Below are 12,002 nucleotides of genomic sequence, written 5' to 3' on the forward strand. Positions count from 1 at the left end.
TATATAAGTCTAGAAGTCCTGTATTCCCACAAAATGTCCATTGGAAGAAAGAATGTAAGACAGCAGAGTATTTCTAGGGCTAGTCTTAAACCAGCAAGTCCTGCTGCTTTCAATAAATATCAATATTGATAAAAGGGAAGAGGCAATATGGGCTATTTGAGCAGTTACTTGTTTAAGGAACTAGAGAAATTAAATTAAACCTTTTGTGAACACCTTCTAGGACTAGAGGAGAAGCCTTTGCCCTTTTGGGGCATTTCTTTACAGAATTCTCAGCCTTGCACCCTGAGGGAAAGAAATCCAGAAAACACAGATTTGCCGAAAAGAAGCAATGAAGAGAATGTTTTTGTTCTCATCTACCTTCTAAGATGGGCTGTGGAAAGTGCTTCTCAAAGTAAAGTCTTCTAGCAAAGTTCACTCCAGAGAGCTGGTTCCTATTCTGGCCCCATCCCTAATCCTGAGTTTCCCACTGAGCTGTCCCACAGACTTGACAACTGAAAAAGGAGTTTTCATGTTTCTTGAAATCTTTCTTTTTTTTTTTTTTTTTTCCCCCTGTTTGCCTCTTGAGGGTTTTTTTTCTGGTTGTTTTGTTTTGTTTTTTAACTTTGAAAATCTGATGAGAGGGTAAAGCCACAGTGAGATTGGAAATTTCCGTGCAACGTGCCAGACCATTTTTTATATACCACTAGTACATGGAACTTGTTTTGGCTCCATGTTCTAATCAAGTTTAAAATGGCAAATTCACCTTTTTGCAGATATGTGCACAAACAGGACAATTGTCACAGACTAAAACTACACAGGGAAATGACCAGAAAGCACCTAGTATAAAGTGTTTAATGACAAAGGACTATCTTATTAAACATGAGACAGCATTTCTCATCAATTGCAAAGCTGAAACTGTCTTGATCAGTCCTTGAGGAAAACTACAATTATTCAGACTCCTCACCTCCTAGAAATCCTCCAACAGCAAATTAGGGTTTCATGTCTTTTCCTCCACTGGGCGTTTGAGAGCAATCTCTAGCAATGCTGCATAATAGTGCAAATCTAAAGGTGCCCTGATCAGTGGCAGCAGGACTTACATTCATTTTGTCTTGCAGCAAAAGAGCAGAAATATTATCAGGCCCTATTCATGCACACTTGCTCTTTAAAGCCATCTCTTTAGTGATCATTATTATCAAGCCAATCTCTTTCTTACCACAGAAAGCATCATACACAGCTAAATTACCCACACTGTTTCCTTTCACAGTTTACACCTTCAGTATACATTTTCTTGTTACACTTTAAAAGAATTTAATTTTATTTTTTTAAATATATTTTTTTAAGATTTTATTTTTAAAGATGTAAAGAAATGCCTCCTGCTGGTAAAATGACAGAGGCTTTGCTTCTCCCGTGTGTCATGACCCAGCAAGAAGGTCAGAAGTACTCCCATACACACACATGCATGCAGAATAGAGAGACATTCCCCTCTCTCCCAGCCCAAAAAATAAGGTAGAAATGGAGTTTAATAGAAGACAGGAGAGACGATGCTCAGCAGGTACAGGGCATGGGCAGACAAGCACCCCAACCAGCCCTGTTTACATGTGACTGGCCCCTTTTATCCCCTTAACCCTCTGTTTTCCCATGCTTGTTCCTCTCCAAACCACCTTTATCGCTCCTTTTTCCACACCTTTGGCTCATCCCCTGAATATCGCACAATCTTGTGCAGTCTGAAAATCCTCTTCCCTTGTATCCCACAATGTGTCCCACCCCCACAGGCAGTGATCCCTCCAGTCTGTAAGGTACTGGGGCTCCCCTGGGACATCTCTGGAAGGGGGTTGTGTCTCTGAAGGGGTTATTTGGGCTCCCCCACCTGCCCTTGTGCCTCTGCACTCCTTCATGTGTGTGAAGATGGACATTAGATGGGATGGTAGCTCCTGTGGTGGGCTTGGGAGAAGCCAGGCAGGGTAATTCTCAGTCTCTTCCATCCATCATTGTTCCTTTGTCTTCCATGGTGTTATCACATAGCCTAACAGTGCAGAAGGATTTAAAGGGAAAAAAAGGCCTTGGGGCCTAGGATTCAACAGAAGAATGCAAAGCAACGGGTGATGTTGTCAAAGCCACCAGGCAGGGATATATCACTACAGCAATGAAACCGCCGGTATCTGAGGTAGATGTGATTCGATTCGTGTTAGTTCACATCAGGGAGTGGCTGAGTGTTCCAAGGAGTCTGAGATTCTGTCTGGATGAAGCTGGAGGAAGGAAAGCAGTATTAGGTGGATTTGCTTCACTGAAAGTTACTATCTCTTCAACTAATACCTGCCATTCTGTCACCACACTGAAGCACTCATTTGTTTTTCCATTAACGGGAGAAGATGGTATGACTTCCTTTTTACTTTGGATAGTGGTTAGAGAGGAAGGTATGTTGCATGAGGGGATGAAGGAAGAAAGGTGATCCACTTTCTGGATTCAATAGGAATACCACTGCACAAAAATACCTGCAGGTTTTCTTACCTGAAGGTGTCATAATACTTCGTGTTGCACTGCAACCAAAAACATGCTCATATCTTTTGATCGTGCTGCGAATTTAACAACTCTGTGACTAGGTATGGGGAAGATGAAGAGGAGGATTGTTAGGGTCCATCCTTCTATCACTAGTTTTTGTCCTCTTGGTGCCACCTTGAGAGTGTTCAGGCTCAATTCATGTGAAAAACAGCCACTCCATGCTTACACAAAAATCCCAGATTCTTCAGCTCTACTACACCAGTGCAAAGCAACTGTGGGGACAGGATGTATACTGGTTGCAGACTCTCCATCTGAAGTTACTGAGGAATCATTCTGAGTGTTCTTACCACGCATGTCATTCAGGTATTTTCAGTTTCTTCTTTATTGCAAACACTCAGACTATGAACTGACAACTAGTCTCAGTTTGGACAGCCCTTGCATACATAATCCCACAGATTTCACCTGATCCATTTCAAGAACAAACCACTAAACTAAATGTGAGCAGGAGAGAACATGTATCTATTTTAACAGACACTGTGCACACCCCATACACAGCTTCGCCTCTGCCACCTGGAGCTTCCTAACAGCAAGGAGCTGCTTTTCCCTAAGCTTGGATCCAAAGTCTGTGATTAAAGGGGGAATTGGTTCGGGCAATGGCTACACCAGATGCTACACCAATGGCTACATCAGTTCCAGCTCCTTCCAGCAGCAGCCAGGCGTACCCGCAGCTGCCAGCTGATACAGCCTGTCTGGTCTAAAAAGGCTCAGTCTTACCCTTGCCTGCCTTCTTCTTTGAGACTGCTGTGAGAATGGGAAATGAAAGAGATATTTAACGCAATAGAAAAATACGTTCCATGCACCAAGAGTGCCAAAAGGGCCCACCCTTCTAATTAACACACCAAACTATGTTTCTTGATCTGCACTGAACAGGAGTTCAGTGTGGGTTTGAATAGGTACATCTTAGTATGCTGCATTAGGATGAATAAACAGGATATGTGGATAAGAGATGCTTGAATGAAAATGATTGCAGGGAGAAACAGTTTTAAGCTTTCACGAGGTCTCCAATTCACTTTGATCCCTGTGAACTACATGGAAGCCTTATTAAAGGCTTATTAAGCCAGAATTGTACTGGATAGTGCATAAAGCATGCTGTAGTCCCTTATTTTGTCATCAGGAAGGTAGAGCCACATATAAAATACATTAAATTGAAAAGATATGTGATTTACCAAAGCTCTATATCAATGCCAGGTATATTAAATTTTCTCTCAAAAGCATTACGTTGTTTCACCATATCCAGGTTTGAGTAGTAGGTGAAACATAAGAATTTATGGTTAGCAGGAAGCCAGTGCTGATGATCTAGGACTTGGGGAGTGAATGGATTCAGGTTGGGAACAGAATGGGGAAGGCTTTTAAAACCAGGCTCCTGCGAGTGAGACTGGAGCAAAGCTCCTCATGAGCTGCTCACAAGGCCCCGCTCCCAGGCACTCCAGAGACTGAAATCCTCCAGCTGCCCCGAAACAGAATTAAAATATAAAGCAAGTGCTGTGAGAAGAACGCGCATAGCAGGGAAATGCCAACACAGAGGTTCTTGACATGACAGAGGGTCACCCTGCTCCTGGAGGGACTCAGGCTTCAGAAATCACCTTGGTGCCTTGGCTGCTCAGCAAGATGCGCTTCAAGGGGAAGGTCCTGCTGAACCATCCTACGAAATGGCTGCGTGTCTATTTTGTGCCACCGATTAAACAGAAAAGCACTTAGAGTGGCTTCCTGGACAAACAGATGACGGAAACCTCTGTTATTTCTGCCTGTATCTTTACTGCAAACTGGGGCGTACATTCACACCCTGTAGGTTACCTGTTACCAGGCAAAGCGAAATGCTGAACATTTTATACCTCAAGGCAGCTAGTCAAGTCAAGCTGATGTTCCCTGCGTGGACTTCATGTGAAATACCCGCTTTCCACTGTGGAGCGAGCCCGCCGCTACGACCTGCTTCTGCCTCAGAAGTGGCCGCTCAGATCCCCCCCCGACGGCTCCTACCGCGCCGAGGCGGGTCTCCCCGCTCCGCCCCGGTCCCTCAGGGCGCCTTCCCGCTGCTACGGAGGACACGGACAGGACACGGACACGAAGGCGAACACGAACACGAAGGCGAAGGCGGCTCCGGCGGGAGCGGCGGAGGGCGGCCCTGAGGCGCGGGGAGCCGCCCCGCTCTGAGGGAGTCGGCGCCGCCATTGGCCCGGCGGCGGCGGGCCGGGGCTGCTTCACCCCGCGCCACCGCCTCCCTTCTCCTCAGACGAGCGGGGAGGCGGCGTGGGGCAGCGGCTGCCGGCTGGGACGAGGTAACCGGCGCTGTCTCTTACCGGAGGGAAGGGCGGAGGATGGCGGCGGAGTCCCGCGGGTCTGAGGCGGCGGTGGGCTGCGCTGCGCTGCCCCCCGCCCGCTGAGGAGGCGGGAGGGGTGAGCCCGCCCTGAGGGGGCTTCGGCGGGTGGGTGGGGGGTCTTGCTAATGGAAGTGACTCAGACACCAAAAAAAAAAAAAAAAGGTATATAAACCACCCGTGCCCGCAGTGTGGGAGCAGATCGGTGGCAGCTGAGGAGCCCTGACACCGAGCTTTCGGCGGCCGGGCTGCTCCGTGTTCGGGTGTTTTTGCTGTGGTCAGCTTGCCGCGCCCGTTCGCCTCAGGGCGGGGGAGATCTCAGAGGTGTCTCCCCCGCCCAGCCCCTGTTATTAAGGCCGGAGGGAAGCGCCGCTTCGCAGCGGCTTTTCCTCAGCAGGAGAGATCTGGAGAGCCGGTGCGAAGGATTCAGCCTCCCCTGCGAGGGGGCCGAGCGCTGGGACATCCTCCTCCTCCTCCTCCTCCTCCTGCTGTGAAGGGAGCTCCTGGCTGTGGTGAGAGCTGAGTAACTAAAAACTGACCCGCACCTAGCTTCTGTAGAGGCCGGCTTTCATAAAAGGACTCTCTTTACTTAAAAAGCATGCTTAGATCTCGGTTGAGAGATGTTAATGACCTTCGTGTGAATAGTAAACACTTTGATTTCAAAACACTAAATTAATCGTGTCTTCAACATTGTCACTGCAATGGCTTGCAGAATTGGACCTGTCCCTAAAGTCTTCTGCGCTTGGTTGTGTCCTGCCTGTGTGAGCAGGAGGATCAGTTTATGGGATTGACGTTGCAAGATAAAGGTCACTTAAACCTGGGGACAGGTTGTCAAGTGGCAAAACAAGTGTTTTTAAACTCTTGCGAAAGTGTAAGGGGAGGGGACTTAAAACATGTTTGATGGCATGCTCTGAAAAGAAGCTTGATTTTCTTTGATAAAAGAAACAATCAAAATGTTACAACAAAATATTTGTGTGTTTTACATATATCAGAGGATTGGAGCTCTCTGTGATGGAGTGTTTAAACGACTGATTAATCAAACCGCTCTACTAAACACGTGCAGCAACAATTCAGCTTTCCAGTCATTAGTTCTTATTTACCATCAGTCATTATCACTACATTTCCCAAACAGTTCTATACAATTGCAGTAGTAAACCTAGAAGTCTGCAGTTCCATGAAGCTGATATTTAGTGCTGATGGCTACAGTTCTTGATGGTCTCAATTGCCAAAGTGCTTGAGAGCTCTTTAGCAAGGGAAGCTGGAATCAAAGTGAGCATTCTGTGATTTTCATAAATTACCATCCTTCTTTGCTTATTGTTAGTGTTTATACACCTTGCTGCCTCCCTGGAAGGAAAGGGGATGATCTTATCTGCTTTTGACATACTTCATATTATTGTGGGGAGTAAGACTTATCCTAGTTTTGCTAGACATCTTACTTATTTTTCAGGATTATTCTGGTTCTGTCAGACATATCTCCTCTTTGTTCTGCAGGTTTATTATGATTTCACCTGACATCTTTCCTGCCCACTCTATGTGCTTTGCTCTTATCTTGGAGATTTTACTATTTGCACATGTTCTCTTCTGCACTGTTTGGACAAGTATACTGCAAGTCTCTGTCAATTTGCAGTTACATGTTATTTATATATTTATCCACAGCTACGCTGTCAAATACTAATGTTACAGTGTTACAAAATGCTTATACACTGTTACCAGTTACCATATTTTAGTGTGTTTATGTCTAGGTTTAAAGCAAGGAAATAATAAGCATATTGCTTAGTCTGCATCTACCTTATGGGTGCAGCAGGCCTCTGCTTTTGCTGTAAGGCACGTTCTTGTCCAATGACAGCTTCATAAAATTCCTGTCTTGTGTTAAATAAATTTGTTTTCAGTATCTCTTGCAGTCCAGAATAATGTGTTATCAGTTACACTGTCAAGCTTTTAAAATTTAGTTAAATAGGTATTCATGTTCTTATTTGCCAACGCTGACAAAGGCCAGAGTAAGCAACATTCCACTGCCCCCCAAAAATGAATGACAGAAAAGCAAATTTTTCTTTTCTCTAAAGCACTAGGTAGACACCATGGGCAGATATACTCTCTGGAGTAAATTCCCATTATTCTTCACGAGATACTTGCCAAATTCCCAGGTGAAACTACTGCTCCAATTTAGTACTTGGAGAAAACCTTTGATGATTGCACAGAAGGTGAGATTTTAACTGTTGCATCTAGAAAAAGAGTGTAACCAGGAAGCTAAACAGTGGGATAAAGTCAAAGGAAATTCTTGTTTTCTATCCTGAATTGTTCCCTGTGCTTATGACAGAAAGGAATAGAACAGACTTCAAACAAAAAACTGATGAGAAAACATTACTTACAAGGAACCATAAAAGTAGTTTGTAGTCTCTAAGTAGAAAAAAAAATGTTTAATTTTTCTTTTCTTTAATTAAAAGTGATGGTTCTTCTTTCCTACAGAAGTTAGTCTTTATTCAATAACGACTTGTTTTGAATCATAGTAAAGAATATTTTTCTCTGCACAGAAAATGCTCTTCATCCAGGATGGGCTAACAGATAGCTGCTAAAAGCTTCTGGTGCTTAAAGTCCATCACCTGTTGCATTTAAAGTCCGTTGGTTTAGGTTACTCATAAGTCAACTTAAGGAGGCTCCTTAGTTTGATCTTCCAATGCCAAAGCACTCATACTTTATGGTATGTCAAGCCAGTGATGTTGCATTTGCTGTATTAGCAGTCTCCAGTTCTTAAGCTTATTTGGTCATGAAGTGAGTGACAGCTCATTTTAACAGACTTACTCGTGCTTCATTCTTGTGGTAGGGAGTCATTCCAATTCACCTGGGTACAGCAACTGGCAGTGCTGGATTCGCACTTCATGGTATAAGGTTTCTTTGCTTTATGTAACTTGAGTCTTTATTGCATTGAGAACAGCAATGGGAAGAGGTATAATGTATGTGTGAGATGGAGGAAAAGAATACTTCTCCCTTCTTCTTATTTTATAGCTCTTTATCTGGATGATAATGACAGACTATATTTGATCTGAAACCTGCTCAATATCCTGTGCATATAGACCAAATTAATGAACAACTTGACTTCCTCCCTTGCCCCCCCAACTGTCTTGCTATACTCCTTTTCCTCTGTAGTATAAATCTTCTAAAAGTAAATTTTTCTTTTCTTTCTCTCTCCCAGTCAAGGAAATTCTGCATTTCTGTCTCTATATGTGTATATAAATAGAGATAAGAAAAAAGGAGAATAACTAGCAGAACAATATTTTAGACTGATTGCCAGATGCCTTTGTTCTGCAAAAGGATCGAACTGAATATTGGTAATTTCCATATGAAATTGCCTGCCCAGTGTCTGATTCTGAATGGCAATTGACATTGACTCACTTCTGTACAGGCTAAGTGGATGACAGACTGTAACTAGAGCTCCAGAAGCACATCAGAGTATTCAAGAACTCCTGGGTTAGAAATGGTTATAGACCATCAGATTTTTAGGTGTTAAAATCTATTCCCATGCTTTTCTTCTTTACTGAGTTTAAATGGCTTATATGCTTCAAAAATAGCATTAAAAATAGAATAACAGTTATGAAAAATTAAGGGTGAGGTCCAAAAATCCTGTGTAATTGCACTTTAGGCACCATAAGCAAAAGGTACATGTCTAAGTCCCAGGCAGAAATCTATCAAACAACTAGAAGTAGTGAACTCTTGACCTTCTATTCTGGTCCTGCTCACACAAAACTTAAAGTTTTGGTTGTGTTTTTGTTTGTTTGTTTGTTTGTTTTTTGGTTTTGTTTTGGTGTTTTTGTTTTTTTTTTTTTACCTTGCTGAATTTGCAGGTTGCTTATATTCCACCTGGGTATTACATGAGTATGCAGCTCTTTGAGTTATGGGTTAGGGTTTTTTGTTGTTTATTTTTGATTGGGTTTTGTTTTGGTTTTTTTTTTTGAGCTTGGGATAATTTATGTTAGTGGAAATGTCATAAATGTTGTCTTGTTTCATAGTGATTACAGTACTTCTCTGGAGATCAAGAGACCTGGTTTAAAAATATCCCTGGGTTACTCTCCTGTTCCTTCTGCTCTCTCAGAACTGGACTGCTGTGCAGCAAGGGCTGGCTGGATGAGGAGGGAAGTCAGGAGAGAGAGCTTGATCTGCGATGTGGTGGCCTGACTGAAAGAAAGCCGACCTGGGCTCCTGTTTCTGCTTGCAAGGTTGTGACATCACTTTAAATTAATAGTCAGTCTGTGAGATGGGTGGTTTAATTCTTGGTGATGCAGCCCTGGGAAGTGAACCAAGTGAAATCTTCAGACACTGTCATATATTTTGGTAAACAAGGGGATGTGAGTGTGAATCCTCTTGGGTTAAGTGATTCTGGGGGCTCCGGTTTTGGCTGCTTCCTGGGTATGTGCTGTAGCCATTGCGCAAGATGGAACTTACATCTTGCATAGCTATGCTCTTAAAGAGTGAGCCACTCCTACAAAGCTAGATACCTGTTCAGGGACAGGCACTGTATTCCAAACCCCAGCCTCACAAACTCTGAACTCAATTTTGCTGCTTGTGTCCGAGAAACAATTTTAATCACAATCTTCTGCTCCCTCTTTCCCATCCCTGCGTTATTCAACAGCATTTACAGGGCAAATACCATTCATGCAGTGTGATTTGACACCATACTTCACCCAGTATGGCTGTAGGCTGCTAGAAACTGCTTCCTGCTCCTCACTTCTCAGGTGTAGCAACTCAGTTTAGCTCTCACCATGCCCTTTCAGACTCCTTGCATCATAGCACACCTTGCTTTTCAGTGCCTGACTGTTCTGTTTGGATCTGGCCATAAATATTCAGTGAAATGGGTACCAGCCAGGGAAAAGACTGTGTTTTGTGTGATAAAGCCCAGCCCAGCAGTGCAAACAATCTTGTGAGTGAAGTTTTCATGGCTGATAGACTTCCTGTTATTCTTGCAATTTAATATCACTATTAAGGAGGACTGATGTTGCTGCTTGCTGGTTTCGACTTAGCCAGAATGAACCTGCTACCAGAAGGAATATTAATATTATGGAGCTAACCATTAAAACATTGCTATGCACAGAAAGATGAATGATTTTCCTCTTACTAGGGACCTATAGTAAGCTATTTAAAACTTATCTATTAAAAAAAAAAAAAAAAACACAAAACAAAACAAAAAAAAAAAAAAAAAACAAACAAAAACCACCAAAAAGACCCCGACAACAAAACCCAATAACCCTGAAATAAACTTCATTGCAAAGGTTAAGCTAATTTTAGTGATGAGACCCAATTCTAACTAGTTGTATTTGCAGACTGTAGGCTAGATTTTGTCTTTAACCCTTCTGATCTTTAACTTACCTGGAAACTTTGCCAAAGTGTTTTTTCTCCCATCTCCCACTTTAGCTTACTTATTGTTTCTATGACTGCAGGACTCCTAAAGAACACTCTTTCCTCTGGCATGTGTTTTCTGCTGGTAATTGGATTCTGTGTAAGGCCCTGTTTTCAGGTAGGTGTGTGCCTCAGTTACTGTAACAAGGACCAGATTAATTAACGCAAACTTTCTTAGTAGCCTTCAGATTACATCAATTGTTAGGTGGGTAATTTTAACCTTAAAAACTTGAATGAGTGAGCGTCCAAGGTCAGTGACTGGTCAGTGGTTATTCAGTCATCTCATGAGAAAGGACAGCCAAAGGGCTTGTTTTATTCACTGGCTTTTTGTGCCCATTAGTACTCAGTTAAACAGAGCTGTTGTTAGTAACAAGGTTGGTGGCTGAAAAGTAGGGGGGCTGCAGTGACAAACTAGATAGTGTTTTAGGTGAGTAAGGGAAGATTTTGTTTTCCACTGCTATTTGTTTGTAAAGTTAAGTGCCTGAGAATGATGAAGTGCCTTTTGCAATGTTCTGTGTGATCTCAGTTTTGTGTTGGACTATAGGCAGGCTGCTCTGGTGAACCTGAGACTGGTGGCCTCTCCCAGGGGAGGCAAAGGTGATGTTGCTTTCTTGATTTGGCAGTTTTGTGCTCAACCTGTACCACAAAGCTGTATTGTGCACCCTCCTGCAGAGGAAACGTGCTACCACCAGCAGCCTGAGCAGCTGGCTGTGACAGTGCTTTAGAGCAGATGCATAGCATGCATAGAAGGGGCAACTTTTTAACCCCCAGGTTCCTAGTTTTACAAACGTAGTGGAGCAAAATCAGCCCATCAGCGACGGTGGCTGTTCTTGCTCAACTAGCTCATCACCTTGACTCCAATGAGGAGTGAGAGTGGGCACTCTTAAAGTCACAGGGATGCAACAGATACTGACTAATGGATTCCAACAGCAGTAAGATAGACATCATCAGAGAAGTCATGTGGACAGGCTTTGAAATAAACCTTTCCAAAGTTTCTTCAGAAACTGTATACTTAAGAGTCTTCCAATTGGTGTCCAAGACTGAAACTTCTTTACAAAATGTCTTGCTATCAGCTCAACAGAGTGAGCATTAGCCTAAGTATTTGAATGTAAATCCATGTTTGCTATTTATAACGTATATCTTTGCATGAGTGCTGCTAGCCCCTTAATAAAGTCCTTCTGTTGGAAAGACTGCAGTAGTGAAGAGTGAGGACTACATAGTGACTCTGTAAACTCCAGCTCAGTTCTTCACTTTCATATAGAAAAGATTATCTAACCAAGATTGCAGGAAATGTGTCACTTCCCAGTAGCCACTGATAGGAAATAGTTGTTAATTAGTTGCAATGTTTTGCAAACTTCCATTCTTGAGTGGTATGATTTCCAGAACAGAGTCCTAGCTAAAAAGTACCCAAGTACTTGCTAAATAGTAAGAGAGCAAAGAAGCAGGTTAGAGGTAGGACAGTTCCCCTGTAATCTCCAGTATCTAGGCTTGTCAACATCTCTACATTGAGAACAATGTAACTTTGATTTGCTAAAGGCTAAAATTTGCTAAAACCAAGAACAGTATGTTTAACAACAGGGATTTTTCTTAATTCCACAGCACTGCTCTTTGACAGTACATATCAAGGGAATTAATTTAGAAAAACATCTTATGAGTACAATGAGGCCTTTGTGAACACCTGCCTAGGAAGAAAAAGTAAAGTACATCACTAGTTATATGATGTAATTTGTGAGCTAAAACTGCCCACAGAATCTGGGATTT

General features: G+C 42.9%; 1 protein-coding gene across 4 annotated transcripts in view; it reads left to right on the forward strand.

Annotated features, from left to right (window-relative positions):
* The first annotated feature begins 4,636 nt into the window (after positions 1–4,636).
* The window catches only part of SYTL2 (synaptotagmin like 2), a 64,514-nt gene continuing 57,148 nt past the window's right edge, over positions 4,637–12,002 (forward strand). Inside the window, exons 1-2 of one of the 4 annotated variants that reach the window (XM_042793304.1) lie at positions 4,762–4,814; positions 8,941–9,064. The gene's annotated coding sequence lies outside the window, so the exon portion shown is untranslated. Of the gene's footprint in view, positions 4,815–8,940; positions 9,065–12,002 lie in introns of all 4 variants that reach the window. The other 3 variants (XM_042793305.1, XM_042793306.1, XM_042793307.1) reach the window with 3 other exon arrangements.

The sequence above is a fragment of the Tyto alba genome, unplaced genomic scaffold (genome assembly GCF_018691265.1).
Source record: "Tyto alba isolate M040663 unplaced genomic scaffold, T.alba_DEE_v4.0 Super-Scaffold_2, whole genome shotgun sequence".
NCBI lineage: Eukaryota > Metazoa > Chordata > Aves > Strigiformes > Tytonidae > Tyto > Tyto alba.